Source organism: Oryctolagus cuniculus, chromosome 7 (assembly GCF_964237555.1).
Source record: "Oryctolagus cuniculus chromosome 7, mOryCun1.1, whole genome shotgun sequence".
Taxonomy (NCBI): Eukaryota; Metazoa; Chordata; class Mammalia; order Lagomorpha; family Leporidae; genus Oryctolagus; species Oryctolagus cuniculus.
Genome location: NC_091438.1, coordinates 68,041,759 through 68,053,498, shown reverse-complemented (window position 1 = coordinate 68,053,498; position 11,740 = coordinate 68,041,759). Strand labels below are relative to the sequence as shown.

Sequence of the window (11,740 nt, the reverse complement as noted above, 5' to 3'; positions counted from 1 at the left end):
AAGTCACTAGTGGGAGATTAGAGGGCTCCAGCATTCAAGAGTCATGGCATTACTGCCTCTAGGTTGATTCCTTGCCCTGTTTTCTACATCAACTCAAGTGTATGTTGAAATTTCAGTTTCTGTGGCCTTTTTTTTTTTTTTTTTGGATTTCTGTAACTTCAGATCTAAAGAAAACTGACTTTACTCACAACGCTGGGAAGTCATGCTTCTTAAAGACATAAACAATATAAATAATAGGGGAAAAGAATACTTCTGTCTGGTAGATTACTTCTATATATTTACTCACTTATTTATTCAATACATATTAATTGAGCATACCATATGTACCTGGATATGCCTAAGTGTTAGAACCATACCACCAACCAAAACAAGACAAGGCAAAGAGGGTGGTGTTGTGGCATAGTGGGTTAAGCTGCAACCAGCTAGGTCAATATCCCATATGGGCACTGATTGGTTCCCGGGCTGTCCACTTCTGATCCAGAACCCTGCTTATGGCCTGGGAAAGCAGCAAAAGATGACCCAAGTGGTTGGGCCACTATACCCACATGGGAGACCTGGAAGAAGCTCTTGGCTCTTGGCTTCAGCCCTGGCTGCTGTGGCCACCTGGTGAATGCATCAGCAGATGGCAGTCTCTCTGTCCCTCTGTCATTGCCTCTGTTTGAAAATCTGAAGTTAAAAATAAATAAATCTTGAAAAAAGAAATTCTAAGGACAATTGTACTTACTGCAGAAAAATCAAGAAATGGAATCTAATATGAAAAAAGAACTCAGTTTGAACACCTAAAATGTATGGGAATACCACAAAATTCCATGAAGAAAATGCAATTGGAAGATAAGTTTTAATTTGCTGCAATATTTTTGAAGTTTATATCAAAAGTTCATGGAAGAGGGAAGACCAACATGGCTGAATAGAGAGGATCTACATCCCTCTCAGGCAGAAAAATATTTCATAACAATGAGGCCGGATCTGCATTTCCAGAATATGGACTCAGCTAAATCCTCAGTAAAGAAAAGAGAGAAATTGAACATGGCCCAGAGACTCAGAAAACCAGCAGAGGGAGGTGAACAAAACACACAGCTGCTGCCGCTGCTACTCCTATCTCAGCACCCTGGCCACAGATGTTATCTTGCCAGGAAAAGCATTTTATCTATAAAATATTACAACTGAGGAAACTGACAGAAGGAACACTTCAGTAAACACGTGATGAGAACTGCAGACAACATCGAGACTCTGATGACAAGGAGACAGAGCAGAAAAGCAGGTTACCTGCTGCGACTGCTGCCCACCGCTGCTACCCCAGCTGCCCTGGGGGGGATCCCAACTTCCAAGACAGAGGTAAGGGGAAAGTGCTACAACCACTCCCACTGCCACAAACAGGCAGCCCTAACTCTGGAGAATACCCCAGTCTTCACTGACTTTAATATAGTGCACAGGGATTACGGGGGTTCACAAAGGATCACATATTGCCCCCCTCTACCCCCAAAGTGCCAGACCTGAGAAATGGCAGAGAGTTGTTAAACTCCCCTTGTCGTGGGAGGAAGCCCACAGCCTTAGATACCAGAAGGCCCCAGAGAGAGCAAGGACACTTTCCATAGCAGAGAACAGGCACCTATGAATCTTTTTTTAAAAACTTTTATTTAGTAAATATAAATTTCAAAAGTACAGCTTATGGATTACAAGGGCTTTCCCCCACCATAACTTCCCTCCCACCCGCACCCCTCCCATCTCCTGCTCCCTCTCCCATTACATTCACATCAAGATTCATTTTCAATTATCTTTATATACAGACGATCAATTTAGTATATATTAAGTAAAGATTTCATAGTTTGCACCCACACAGAAACACAAAGTGTAAAATACTGTTTCAATACTAGTTATACCATTAATTCACATTGGACAACATATTAAGGACAGAGATCCTACATGAGGAGTAAGTACACAGTGATTCCTGTTGTTGACTTAACAAATTGACACTCTTGTTTATGGCATCAGTAATCTCCCTAGGCTCTAGTCATGAGTTGCCAAGGCTATGGAAGCCTTTTGAGTTCGCCGACTTCGATCTTATTCAGACAAGGTCATAGTCAAAGTGGAAGTTCTACTCCTCCCTTCAGAGAATGGTACCTCCTTCTTTGATGGCCTGTTCTTTCCACTGGGATCTCACTTGCAGAGATCTTCCATTTAGGTCTTTTTTTTTTCTTTTGCCAGAGTGTCTTGGCTTTGCATGCCTAAAATACTCTCATGGGCTCTTCAGCTATATGCCAATGCCTTAAGGGTTGATTTTGAGGCCAGAGTGCTGTTTAGGACATCTGCCATTCTATGAGTCTGCTGTGTATCCCGCTTCCCATGATGGATCGTTCTCTCCCTTTTTGATTCTATCAGTTAGTATTAGCAGACACTAGTCTTGTTTGTGTAATCCCTTTGACTCTTAGACCTATCAGTGTGATCAGTTGTGAACTGAGATTGATCACTTGGACTAGTGAGATGGCATTGGTACATGCCACCTTGATGGGATTGTATTGGAATCCCCTGGCACATTTCTGACTCCACCATTTGGGCAAGTCCAATTGAACATGTCCCCAATTTTACATCTCCTCCCTCTCTTATTCGAGACCACCCCCAGCAATATCTAGCTCTGATCATTCCAGGTTGGTGTCTGGCCATAGGAGAAGTGCCCCCTGCTGATATTCCAGGGTCCCCTGTCCTGATACACCCACCTGGGAGGCTCATGAGGCTCAATAACTTCACCAACTAATTGGTATTAGGTCCTCTGGTAAGTCAACTCCTGTTTTCTGGGGGTGACTTCTGGGTGTTTGGATGTCTGAAGAGGCACCAACACAAGTCCCTTTCTGATTGTATGGATGGCATTAGGAAGTGAGACTCGGCTGGTTAAAGAAAGGCCTTTCCTAGATACAATTTGTTTTCTGTCATTGCGTTATTTGTCATTACTGTAATTCTTATCTCTGTCTCCTACTTGAAACATTAGGATGGGAGACTGGTCTGTTAAAAAAGGTTTATTAGACTTTACTGGATAGAACTGGTTTCTGTACCTGTTTCTTAACTATTTATTTATTTATTTATTTGACAGAGTTGGACAGTGAGAGAGACAGAAAGGTCTTCCTTCCACTGGTTTACCCCCCAAATGGCTGCCACGGACGCAGCTACGCAGATGCAAAGCCAGGAGCCAGGTGCTTCCTCCTGGTCTCCCATGCGGGTGCAGGAGCCCAAGCACTTGGGCCATCCTCCACTGCCCTCCTGGGCCACAGCAGAGAGTTGGACTGGAAGAGGAGTAACTGGGACCAGAACCCTGTGCCCCTATGGGATGCTGGTGCCGCAGGCAGAGGATTAACCAAGTGAGCCACGGTGCCGGACCAGCCCCCTCTTAACCACTTTTTGATGTATTGTTTGCATCCAAATTCCTGGGAGGTAATTTTTCCTTGTCCTGCCTGTCTGTCTCCTTTGTTCCTTTATAGGAGGAGTCTCTCTGTCCCTTCCATTGAACATGGACTCGGCTCAGTCCAGGCCAACATCTTTTCAGTGTATGTTCAAAAATTTCTCTCTTTTGGATCTAAAAATATCTGTGCCTTAAAAATTGCCTTGCAACTTGTCAAACTTGTTTTGTGACTTTTTTTTAACAGATCCAGATAAAAAATAACATTAGAAAATCAGCTCTAAGGCAGATTCTACTGTCTCTGGGTTATGTCATTGATTTCCAGCTAGAGTTTTATAAAAAGAGTAAAATTCCATGTAAATGCAATTTTACCTTAATTCAGATAAAGCTATGATATAATTTCAGCATCTTTTTTTGTACAGAAGATCTATTTAGTATATATTAAGTAAAGATTTCATAGTTTGCACCCACACAGAAACACAAAGTGTAAAATACTGTTTCAATACTAGTTATACCATTAATTCACATTGGACAATACATTAAGGACAGATCCCACATGAGAAGTAAGTACACAGTGATTCCTGTTGTTGACTTAACAATTTGACACTCTTGTTTATGGCATCAGTAATCTCCCTAGGCTCTAGTCATGAGTTGCCAAGGCTATGGAAGCCTTTTGAGTTCGCCGACTTCGATCTTATTCAGACAAGGTCATAGTCAAAGTGGAAGTTCTCTCCTCCCTTCAGAGAAAGGTACCTCCTTCTTTGATGACCCATTCTTTCTACTGGGATCTCACTCCCAGAGATCTTTCATTTAGGTCATTTAGGGGTTTGTTTGTTTGTTTGTTTGTTTTTGCCAGAGTGTCTTGGCTTTGCATGCCTAAAATACTCTCATGGGCTCTTCAGCCAGATTCGAATGCCTTAGGGGCTGATTCTGAGGCCAGAGTGCTGTTTAGGACATCTGCCATTCTATGAGTCTGCTGTGTATCTTGCTTCTCATGATGGATCGTTCTCTCCCTTTTTTATTCAATCGGTTAGTATTTGCAGACACTAGTCTTGTTTGTGTGATCCCTTTGACTCTTAGACCTATCAGTGTGATCAATTGTGAACTGAGATTGATCACTTGGACTAGTGAGATGGCATCGGTACATGCCACCTTGATGGGATTGTATTGGAATCCCCTGGCACATTTCTAACTCCACCATTTGGGGCAAGTTCAATTGAGCATGTCCCAAATTGTACATCTCCTTACTCTCTTATTCCCACTCTTTTATTTAACAGGGATCACTTTTCAGTTAAATTTCAGCACCTTAAGTCATCTAGGTGTAATCACTGAATATAAATTAAATAAATGCTTACATTATGATATAATTTTACAGCCAGATTGATTTTGCCATGGACACAGTAAACAGGGAAAACCTCCTTTTTCAAATCAAACCAAAGGAGAGATACAAAATATGATTACTTCCAAATTTATAGACAGTTTAGATATAGTGGGCTTCATGTTTGATCTTACCTAGAAAGACATAACTTTCCTCATGTTCATAGTCTTATCTCACAGGAAAAACATTGTCAAAAGATGCCTCTGACCACAGATTTCCAGCTCAGGTCACCAAAGATTAGGGATGGGACTGAGCATCCCTTTGGCTGACATCTTAAAGGCCTTCTCTGTGGACTACTTTAACAAAGACCAGGAAAAAGAGGAGCGAGCTAGACAACAGGAATGAGGTAAGGATAGGTAATAGGCCAACTAATAACAGCTTTACACAGTGATGTGCCATCAAGGAGACCCAGTAAGGCCAGTCCACCCCAAATGGCATTAGTTTTAAATGTAGAAAGTTAGGGCTTCAGATAGACAACAGTCATGTTGGAAAGCAGTCTTTGAAGAGCCCTGTCAGCTTTGCCAGTCAACAGTTGTGTCATTGGAAATGGAACTGCCCTGTAGTCAAAAGACTCCTAGGTCAGAGCTACAGACCTTGTTGATGCTAAGCTGAAAAGCCTTTCACTCTGCCCATCCTCCAAAGTAACTACCACCATCAGGGGACAGCTTAGGGTCAATAACATTGTAGGCAGAGCTATAGATTTGCTTTTAGAGATCCTGCCTATTCCATACTGACATCCTACTCAGGCCAGCTAGGAAATGGGAGTCAACAGGGTGCCTGCCCTAAGGAACTTCACACTTTCCTTATGATGACTCTCCTAGTACCCCATGTAAATATTCATATTATACAATATGATATAGGTACTAACAGCATGACATGGACCATGTATCCTCGTATTGATGAATGCTTTTCACTACTAAGTGAAAAAGGAAAAAAAATTCCCTAGCAATCTGTGTATTTCCCCTTCTAAACAAAGTAAAAGAATAAAGTTCATGAATACATATATTAAATTGTGTTTGAAAGTATTTTGATTTGTGCCTATAAAGTTAAAACAGATATAAATTCAATCAATATAAATAAATGTGTTTGAAGCAAATAATGTCTTATTCCCTTTATGTTACAAATGTGTGACAAATTAGATGGAGTATAACTTACTTTGGAATTACATTTTATTTCAATGTAAAAAAATTCCCTGAAAGAATTTAAAATGATCATATTTATATTATATTAATAGCAAATTATTCCCATAAGCAAAATTGTACAATACAAATCTTAATTAAAAGTTGAGAAATTTTAGTTCACAAAAATTAAGCAAAGGAGAATGATTAGCAATAGATGAAAAATTTACATTCCATTGAAATAACTTTATACAAAGCAAAAGACATTTTGCAATAAAGTAATATTAATTACTCTGTTAAAAATCACCTCAAAAATATCAGAAAAAATGTTGAAAATGCTTTGTTTATTTTATTTATGTGAAAATACAGTACATTAATTTTAAAGATTGATCTGTAACAAGAAAATAAAAAAGATACATAGAGAAATTTTTGAACAAAATTTTCTTAAACAGAACAAACACCTTCCCCTTTATAGTGTCAATGGACATTCATATTCTTTTCTGAAACACAAATTTCAGAAAGATCAAGATGCTACAGTTTGTGTTCTTCAACACAAAATCCACCTAACAGGAATTATTTATAAGTGTTTGGAGACCAACAGCAACAGCAATAGCAAAAATCAAAATCTTTAAAACTGGGGCAGACTGGTGTATGAATTTAAATGCTGCTTGGGAGGTCTGCATCCCCAGTAACAGTGCCTGGGTTTGATTCCTGGCTCCATGCCCACTTTTAGCTTCCTGCTAACACTCACTCAAATTGGCTGAGTTGATGGCTCATGTGGTTCAGTTGTTAAAAAATATGTGGGAAATCTAGTCTGAATTCTTGGCTCCTGGATTCATCCTGGCTCAGCCCAGCTTTTGTGAGCATTTGGGGCATCAACCAGTAGATGGAATCTCATTCTTTTTAAAATAAATCAATATAGTTAATTACAGAGTTTAACCAATAGTATTAACTAGAACAAAAATACTAAAAGGGATAAAGTATTAAATTGTACATCAACAGTCAAGACAAGGGCTGATCAAGTCACTGTTTCTCATAGTGCCCATTTCACTTCTGTAATTAACACACAATTGTTCTTAGGTGTTTAAATTTAACTGAAAAATGATCCTTGTTAAATATAAGAATAGGAATAAGAGAGGGAGGAGATGTACAATTTCAGACATGCTCAATTGAACTTGCCCCAAATGGTGGAGTTAGAAATATGCCAGGGGATTCCAATTCAATCCCATCAAGGTGGCATGTACCAATGCCATCACACTAGTCCAAGTGATCAATCTCAGTTCACAATTGATCACACTGATAGGTCTAAGAGTCAAAGGGATCACACAAACAAGACTAGTGTCTGCAAATACTAACCGATTGAATAAAAAAGGGAGAGAACGATCCAACATGGGAAGTGGGATACACAGCAGACTCAGAGAATGGTAGATGTCCTAAACAGCACTCTGGCCTCAGAATCAGCCCTTAAGGCATTCGGATATGGCTGAAGAGCCCATGAGAGTATTTTAGGCATGCAAAGCCAAGACACTGTGGCAAAAAACAAACAAACAAACAAACAAAAAAACCCTAAATGACCTAAATGAAAGATCTCTGGGAGTGAGATCCCAGTAGAAAGAATGGGGCCATCAAAGAAGGAGGTACCTTTCTCTGAAGGGAGGAGAGAACTTCCACTTTGACTATGACCTTGTCTGAATAAGATCAAAGTTGGCAAACTCAAAAGGCTTCTATAGCCTTGGCAACTCATGACTAGAGCCTAGGGAGATTACTGATGCCATAAACAAGAGTGTCAAATTGTTAAGTCAACAACAGGAATCACTGTGTACTTACTTCTCATGTGGGATCTCTGTCCTTAATGTGTTGTCCAATGTGAATTAATAGTATAACTAGTACTGACACAGTATATTACACTTTGTGTTTATTTCTGTGTGGGTGCAAACTATGAAATCTTTACTTAATATATACTAAATCGATCTTCTCTATATAAAGATAATTAAAAATGAATCTTGATGTGAATGTAATGGGAAAGGGAGCAGGAGATGGGAGAGGTGCGAGTGGGAGGGAAGTTATCGTGGGGGAAAGCCATTGCAATCAATAAACTGTACTTTTGAAATTTATATTTACTAAATAAAAGTTAAAAACTAAATCAATATAAATCAAAATGAAGATATATAGCATCACAAGATGAATCCTATGTTTTAGACCAATGCTAATATGTATTTAATTTTTCACTATATTTTAGTCATGATGATTTTAGAAAAAATGAATGGAAGAAGCAAGCAAAGAAATAAGTGGCAAAAAAAAGACAAATTACAATTTGTATTTGTTATCAGTTTATCTCGTTTTTAAGATTTATTTTTATTTATTTGAAAGGCATATTTAGAGGGAGAGAGAGAGTGAGCTCCCATCTGCTGGTTCACCCCTCAAATGGCCACAATGAAATGGGCTGGGCCAGGCCAAAGCCAGGAGCCAGGAGCTTCTTCCAGGTCTCCCACATGGGTACAGGGGCCCAACCACTTGGGCCATTCTCCATTGATTTCCAAGGTACATAAACCAGGAGCTGGATCAGAAGAGGAACAGCTAGGACGCAAACCAACACCCATTTGGGATGCCAGCGCTGCAAGATGCGGCTTTAATTTGCTGTACCACACATTGGCCCCTATCAGTTTATTTATTTTTTTTTTTATTTTTTTATTTTATTTTTTTTTACAGGCAGAGTGGACAGCGAGAGAGAGAGAAAGGGAGAAAGGTCTTCCTTTTGCCATTGGTTCACCCTCCAATGGCTGCTGCGGCCGGCGCACCTCGCAGATTAGGCAGGAGCCAGGTGCTTCTCCTGGTCTCCCATGGGGTACAGGGCCCAAGGACTTGGGCCATCCTTCACTGCCTTCCTGCGCCACAGCAGAGAGCTGGCCTGGAAGAGGGTCAACCGGGACAGAATCCGGCGCCCCGACCGGGACTAGAACCCGGTGTGCCGGCGCCGCAGGTGGAGGATTAGCCTATTGAACCGTGGTGCTGGCCCAGCCCAGTTTATCTTCTTATAAAGCCCTTGATTTGAATGTTGGTTTTGGAATACCTGGACAAATTGCTATTTTTACTAAGGATATTTTTCCTCAAATATGCTTTTTTTTGTTTGTTTTGTTTTTTAGCTTTCAGCCCCTCTGAACTTCAATTTTCTATAAATGAAGATAATAATATCCATCTCTTGTATGTTTGTAGGTATTAAATTTATAATCATTAAGGAAATAACCTCAGTATAATGTCAGTTATCTCCATTTTAACTCCAACATTCATAATAAAATTATCATGGAGAAAGATTTTTTCAAATTGTCTTAAAATTATACATCAATGATTATTTGCTATTTCTACCTATAAAGAGAATTGGCAATGCAAATGCACAAAACTCTGCGTCTATTGAGGAGCATCTGAATGTCCTACAGCACAGAAACAGGTGACCATGACCTGGTAGTTGGCTAAAGATCAAAGGGCTGTCGTCTCCTGGTTAAATGAATCAGATTACTCTTTTATAACATGGCAGTTGTTCTACAAAGACCATGCACTAAGTAATTTCCTACACGCAGAAACACTTTGCACACTCTAGCTGCTAGTTCACGCCAGTGTGTGGGGTGGAGAATTATGCACAACATGGAAAAAAGGTATCATTTCCTGAGACGGAATTTGGATTTTCATGAAAATCTATTTGGGATTTGGGATCATGCTGAAATTTTATGGGACACTAGTATTATTTGAATCAAGATGTTATTTTAAAAATGGGAATGTAGGAAATGAGACCAGAAACTGAAAACTACATGTGGAGAAAAATAAGAAAGTGTACCCCTAAAAGTTGCAAGTCAGCGTGGATTTCCTACAGTGTGATATAAAAGGTAGGTGAGCTTGGCTTGACTCGACAATACATCAGATTACAATCAGTGTCCTTAGTTTAAAATGCTGCTGACAGTGCAGTAAGCCATTTTCACAATGTGCAAATAAGGCCCCACATGTAACAAGTGGCTAAATTAACAATAGGAACTATTTTTTTTCTTTTTTTAACTTTTATTTAATGAATATAAATTTCCAAAGTACAGCTTATGGATTACAATGGCTTCCCCCCCCCCATAACTTCTGTCCCACCCGCAACCCTCCCCTTTCCCGCTCACTCTCCCCTTCCATTCATATCAAGATTCATTTTCAATTCTCTTTATATACAGAAGATCAGTTTAGCATATATTAAGTAAAGATTTCAACAGTTTGCACCCACATAGAAACACAAAGTGAAAAATACTGTTTGAGTACTAGTTATAGCATTAAATCACAATGTACAGCACATTAAGGACAGAGATCCTACATGAGAACTAATGATAGAGTTAGAAACATACCAGGGGACTCCAATTCAATCCCATCAAGGTGGCATGTACCAATGCCATCTCACTAGTCCAAGTGATCAATTTCAGTTCACAATTGATCAGAATGATAGGACTGAGTCAAAGGGATCACATAAACAAGACTAGTGTCTGCAAATGATCAGAGTTGGTGAACTCAAAAGGCTTCCATAGCCTTGGCAACTCATGACAAGAGCCTAGGGTGATTACTGATGCCATAAACAAGAGTGTCAATTTGTTAAATCAACAACAGGAGTCACTGTGCACTTACTCCTCATGTAGGATCTTTGTCCTTAATGTGCTGTACATTTTGATTTAATACTAAAAATAGGAACTATTTTTGTAATCATGATAAATCATCTTGGGAATTTTAATAAATTCAAAAATATGTTTATTCATTCACTATACTAATCAACAGTTCCTGTCACCCTGATGTGAACAGAAAAGTTTTCTATTGCTGAGAAACTGGGCAAGTAACCAACGATTACAACAGAGTTATAGGTTATTTTTGGTGTATGACTGAAAATTTCTAACAGAGGAGAAAATGTTCTTTTGTCATAGAAAGATGAAATAAAGCAAACCATGCACTTTTAAGAAGCATATAATTTGTTCAGAAGTGTTCAGGCAGGTGCACAATGCCATATGAAAAAAGAAGGCTGTATATAATGCATGTTATGATTCTTAAGCAATATGGAAATTGAGTGAAGGAAGACTCCAGTCAACACGGATAGTCTGAGAATAATTTCATACGTTTATTTCCAGGTACTTTTACTACTTTACATAAAGCCAAAATGCAAATGATGACTGGGGAGGAAAGGAAAAGGCAAAGGTAAATGCTTGAAGGATTTTACCTTAATGGGCTTAATGGTTCTTAAAATTAACTTCAAGCTTCAAAATGCTGTTTCCAAAGCCATTGGAAACATCACTTTCTCGTTGGCATGGATCCAGGTGAAGATAACAGCAAATATAATACACAGCGATATGTCTTAGAGGGAGGAAATAAGTAAAATTAACATGCAGAGGGAAAATAGTTTGCTCTATTAAAACCAGCGTAATTTTAAACTTTCTGTTGAGAAGGGAAAAATCAGAGGATTATTGTATGGAGTTGCGGAAGAGGAGACCACATTAAGAAAGGAAAAATGCAGGCGCTTCTGTTTCCAGGCTGATGAATATATCTGAGTCGGGAGATAATCTGAAAGAGATCACACACAAAAATTCCAAGATCCAGGACCATGTGCTTATTATTTTGACCAATTTGGCCAGTCTTTCTGAAACTCACTGCGAACTAACTTTTGGAGTAGTTGAATAATAGAAGATTGAGAACACAGTTGTGGTCTCTCTAAAAAAGTGTTGTAGGGGAAACCATCAAATTTATTGCAGATGGTACTCAGTGTCACATTAGACAAACCTGCACATTCTCAAGACACTCTTAACTCAGTTTTAACGAGTCTTCTGTACAAGGAGTTGTAATCAGGTTAGAGTC

The 11,740-nt window shown here is 39.2% G+C and overlaps 1 long non-coding RNA gene across 1 annotated transcript in view; it reads right to left on the bottom strand.

Annotated features, from left to right (window-relative positions):
* Positions 1-10,731: 10,731 nt before the first annotated feature.
* LOC138850319 (uncharacterized) overlaps positions 10,732-11,740 on the bottom strand; it is a 77,795-nt gene continuing 76,786 nt past the window's right edge. Inside the window, exon 3 of the long non-coding RNA XR_011390037.1 lies at positions 10,732-11,449. This is a non-coding gene — a long non-coding RNA (uncharacterized lncRNA). The remainder of the gene's footprint in view (positions 11,450-11,740) is intronic.